A 5,798-nucleotide genomic window follows, 5' to 3' on the forward strand; every position below is an offset into this window, starting at 1 on the left:
TTGGAATTCCTTCAACCTTCTCTCAATTTCAACTTGGAATTCCTTCAACCTTCTCTCAATTTCAACTTGGAATTCCTTCAACCTTCTCTCAATTTCAACTTGGAATTCCTTCAACCTTCTCTCAATTTCAACTTGGAATTCCTTCAACCTTCTCTCAATTTCAACTTGGAATTCCTTCAACCTTCTCTCAATTTCAACTTGGAATTCCTTCAACCTTCTCTCAATTTCAACTTGGAATTCCTTCAACCTTCTCTCAATTTCAACTTGGAATTCCTTCAACCTTCTCTCAATTTCAACTTGGAATTCCTTCAACCTTCTCTCAATTTCAACTTGGAATTCCTTCAACCTTCTCTCAATTTCAACTTGGAATTCCTTCAACCTTCTCTCAATTTCAACTTGGAATTCCTTCAACCTTCTCTCAATTTCAACTTGGAATTCCTTCAACCTTCTCTCAATTTCAACTTGGAATTCCTTCAACCTTCTCTCAATTTCAACTTGGAATTCCTTCAACCTTCTCTCAATTTCAACTTGGAATTCCTTCAACCTTCTCTCAATTTCAACTTGGAATTCCTTCAACCTTCTCTCAATTTCAACTTGGAATTCCTTCAACCTTCTCTCAATTTCAACTTGGAATTCCTTCAACCTTCTCTCAATTTCAACTTGGAATTCCTTCAACCTTCTCTCAATTTCAACTTGGAATTCCTTCAACCTTCTCTCAATTTCAACTTGGAATTCCTTCAACCTTCTCTCAATTTCAACTTGGAATTCCTTCAACCTTCTCTCAATTTCAACCACTATTGAAATTACGTACTACAAGTTATCAGTTTTTTGATTAGATTTATCAGGTAAAAAGGTAAAAACTTCGATCTACTTTTGTAATTTTGTAATTTTGTAATGAAGTTAATTTTTTTTTTTTTTAAGAGGTTTGACAGAGGGAACTGTAACTGCCTATGGTCTTATCGTCCCGAAATCGAAGAGAGAAGGAAGACAGGATAGGAGAAAGCCAGCCGTTCCGAGAACGAACATAGTCTTATCGTCCCGAAATCGAAGAGAGAAGGAAGACAGGATAGGAGGAAAGCCAGCCGTTCCGAGAACGAACATTATCTAATCCGCCCCGGGCGGGAATCGAACCCGCGGCCTAGCGCTTACGAGGCAGACGCACTACCAACTAAGCTAACTAGGCTGGCTAATGAAGTTAATGATAATGAACCCAAAACAAACATTTTCAAATTTTCGCGGTTCATGAGTTCATGCTCGGACGTCATTACCTCTGTGTTGAAATCTATGCGGTCCATTACCTCTGTTTTGAAACTTTTGAACTGTACGAGTGTTTTTTGTGAAAGCTCGTTTGAACTTTGGTTTTGGTTCACCTTTGGCTGAGTCTAGCCATTGACCATAACTGTTACTATAGTATAGGTTTAGGTTATACGCAAAGCTTTTACAGAAAAAAATTGGGCCAGAAAAAAAAGGATCGGTCTTGATCATAGGTACCTGAACACACCCCTCCCCTCTACGGAGGGATGGTTGTGGTGGGATTTTTTGGTCAGGGATTTTTTATTCCCAACAAAATTCTTTCCGATGACGTCATAACGTATTCGATTCGTGAATTTCCGTCATGTCTCGTCAGGTTTCGCCAGTTCGCCTTCGCGTTGCGTTTTTTTTCTTTTTTGTTTTTCACTTACACTTAATCACTTATCACTTTTTCGTTTTTCGAATAAAGTGTAAAAGTGTTAAACTGTTAAGTCAGTTAATTAATTGAAGTGCCGAAGTGTTGAAGACTTGAAAGAAGAAGTTGAGAATCAAAAGAAATAGACAAAATAGTCATTGCTGACTACTAAACTGCTTTTTTTGTGATAAGACTGCATTTTTTTCTGACAAGGTAAGAAGTTATAATTTATAACCAGATAAGCACCTATCAGTATCATTTTGTTTCATAGCTGATTTGTGTACCGTCTTGTTATTTCATGGATACAAATTTTAATATAAGAAAGTGTTAAATTAATTTTGCGTCCTCCAGCCAGACAACTTACTTTACCAGGGAGTACACCAGCTCAGTCTGGCTGGGGGGACTGTAAACAGGGAGTATGCCAGCCTAATAAGCAGAAGCAGTTTTGTTAAGCACTAACACTTAACTTAAGTGTTAAGTGAAGTGCCGAAGTGTTGAAAGAAGAAGTTGAGAATCATAAGAAATAGACAAAATAGTCATTGCTGACTACTAAACTGCTTTTTTTTGTGAATTTTTTTGTGACAAGGTAAGAAGTTATAATTTATAACCAAATAAGCACCTTTCAGTATCATTTTGTTTCATAGCTGATTTGTGTACCGTCTTGTTATTTCATGGATACAAACTTTAATTAATGTTATAAGAAAGTGTTAAATTAATTTAACGTCCTCCAGCCAGACAACTTACTTAAACAGGGAGTACACCAGCTCAGTCTGGCTGGGGGGACTGTAAACAGGGAGTATGCCAGCCTGAATTTCCCTTGCTAAAGAAATAGCAAAGGTTGAGTGTGAAGGGCATCCACTCATAAACTTTGTAGCCAAAACCAAATGTCAGCTCAAAGCAATCACCCTAGTTAGGGCTGATTGAGAGGCTGACAAAAAACACCAACCCCATCTCTACATTGGGAAAAGGCAAAGAAAAAGAAGATTTAGGGTGTGTTTATGTACCGGGTTGAAATGAGCTCGGACAAGGTGAGATAGGATATTGTTTCTACAGTTTTGCATTGGAGTGGTAACTTAAGCAAGGATAGCATGGGAGTGTTGGGTATTTTTTCTAACCCTCTGTCCCGGCAACAATTTTTAAAATTTATTTTATACCTAGGTATTTATTTTTGTTTGCTTTGTAATTCGCTTGTTTGTAATAAATATCTAATATAAATGAATATAAATGAAGTATAATATAAATGTGCAAACTAGAGATTAAAAGTAAAAAAAAAAAAAAATGAATTCAGGTTGTACAAGTTGTGGAGAAAAATCAAAATTTTGAATTTCCCACCAACTTTACATGCTCATGAAGGCTGTGTTAAGTACCACATCATTTTCCACACGCCAAGAAAGGATGGAAATGTCCTATCTCAGCCCGGTACATAAACACACCCTGTGTTAAACAGGCATGTTGGAATACCAAAGGTATCTTGAAGTCTTGAATAAGTTTTGTTATCATTGCAACTTGTGAGCTAGACATACTGTCACACAGGCTGTGTTCAATGCTTGATCTGGAATTGATTAAAATGTCAATTAATTGGTTAATGCCGTTAATGGTTCAATATTCACTGTATTCAACCTATGGCACTGTAAGTGTAAGGGGCAATTACAAATCATATAATGCGAAATATTGCCAGTGACTTGCAACACACCTTAATAAAACACAATCAAGGATGGTCATACTACCTATGTACTTGAGAAAATCCAAGCTCATCCATCTCACCAAATATAGGTAGCTAATTTGGTTTTCTTTTGCCATTTAATGCCAATAGTAGCCCTACACTTTCAATAATATTGTGCAAGAGCCTTGCTATGTGTTTACAACTTTAAAAAAAAAAAAAAAAAAAAAAAAAAAAAAAAAAAAAAAAAAATCAAGAAAGGGGAGTCTGAGCAGACCAACTTGGTGCAATATGTTACTACTTCACACATTGTCTTCGGAGTTGTCGGCAGTAAAAAAAAAAAAATAATAATAATAAATAAAATGTACAATGTAGGAGGCCCTCTGAAGCTGATTGCCCCGTTTTCTTTTATCATTATTATTATTTTCTCAATCAATAAATTCAAGAATTAAAGAGAAGGAGTCTGTCTCTTACATGTCAGGGGATGTTTTTCATCATGGGGGTTGTGGGTGAAACATCATGTGCTTTGGCAGCGCGAGAGGGTGTTGAACTCGTGGACTTGCGATATCCTTGATAGATCCTTGAAATTAGGTTGACTATTTTCCCACATGATACAAATGTGGAGGTTGTGCGTTAGGGGCGCATGGGTTGCTTTCGATTTAATAGAAGGACAGCACAGTACCAAACCAGTTTGAACCTGTGTGACAGTACTAAGTAACTGAACTTTAGACCTACCAGACCAGAGGAATAGACTTGAGATGTATAGGAGCATGGAATACTGTTTGGCATGTTTGGAATCCCCCAGGTTTGATTACATTAGCTTATTTTCATACATATGGTCTGGTTTAATGAGCACCTCTGAAGTGTTAGACTTCTGGGTTCCTGAATCGGTGGACACAAATGATATTCAACACTAGTTCCCAGATTTGTTTTTCCACATTTTTCGGACAAATAATAAAAATTGGTTTAAAAAAACGGATTTCAGATTTCGTATCCCTGCACAAGAGGCATGGTCTTCCCCATCAATAGCCTTTTAACATTTCAGTTTTATGGATATTTTGCGCAGCATTCTACTAATAGAATCACCTCCTTTACATTTCCTAAAATTTTGTCATTTTTACTCCTGCATAATACTTTAAAGTAGTACTCATTAAATTGTACCTTTGGAAAACAATGAAGTGGTGGCGCTGTATGGGTCTATTTTTGACATCTGCAAAAACAAAAGCGAAAAAAAGTAATCTACTGCCAATTGTCCTCAACGAGGGCTGAGGTGGCACTCATGTCCTCCCAGCACAGAGCTGAAAATTTTTTTGACCCTTCTGTTTGGGAATCCGACACCTCGGGAACTAGGTATGAATGGGCCCACACGACCCACAGGTTTGCTAATGCTGAATGGACTCTTTCTAGAAAGCAACGTTTGACAAAGGAACTGTAACTGCTAAGGTTATCATCATGTCCGAAATCGAAGAGGAGATGGACAGACAGGATTAGCGAAAGCCAGCCCGTTCTTAAGAACGACACCATTATCCCCATCAGGGATAAAAATCGGCACGGGCGGGGACTCGTACCGCCGCCGCCCCGACCGCGCTTTCTTACAAGGGCAGATCGCCTACTAACCAAGCAATCTAGGCTCTGGCAAGTGTGATGAGGACTGATGGATGAATAAATGGACGGATGAAAGGCAGCAGGCCAAGTAATCAGGTAGACTAGGTGGATCCACACAACCCACCCTTTTGGGGGAGAAACAAAATAAAAGAGTGGATAATGTTTTAATGTGAAACAGCCTTATCTGATATAAAAATTAATGAATAGATTGGAAACCTGGCAGAAGAAAAAGAAATCAATGGTGTAGTAGTTAGACAAGCACTGATTAAACTATAAGATCGGAAAAAAGAGCGTCATGAGATCGGTGAAGCGGTTGCATTGTAAGACTGCCAGCGGGTTCGATTCCCGCCCAAGGAGCGGATTTATATCCTGAAAGGGGATACGGTTCGTTTATCGGAACGGTTGGCTTTCATCCTATTCTAGATATCTTTCCTTCTCTCTTCTGTATTCAGGGGGAAAAAAAGTCTGGGGGTGTGCGCTCCCCCATAAAAAACCCTTGGGGGGGGGGGGGGAATCTGGTGTGAATATCACACGATTTTAGCTTGGTACATTTTGTGTCAATGAATCATCGGTTTGGATATCAATTTTACTGTACCAAGTACGAACGACGCGACAGTTTAATCTATTAGTATAAGTAGGGCCATCGGCTTAAACAAACGCCTTTCTGTCTCTCGACCTGGTTAGATCTTTTGTGACATAAACAATTCAATCATTTCTCATGTTTCACAGAATAAACAACAGCCATGTCTAAGCAGGAAAGCGAGTTCAATAACCTCTCAATGCCAATGCCGTCGGCCCCAATGCCTTCTGCCCCGCCCACCTATGATCAGGCTATCAGCCAGGGCCCTTCTGTTGGATTCACGCAGA

The sequence above is a fragment of the Diaphorina citri genome, unplaced genomic scaffold (genome assembly GCF_000475195.1).
Source record: "Diaphorina citri unplaced genomic scaffold, Diaci psyllid genome assembly version 1.1 scaffold19, whole genome shotgun sequence".
Lineage (NCBI taxonomy): Eukaryota > Metazoa > Arthropoda > Insecta > Hemiptera > Psyllidae > Diaphorina > Diaphorina citri.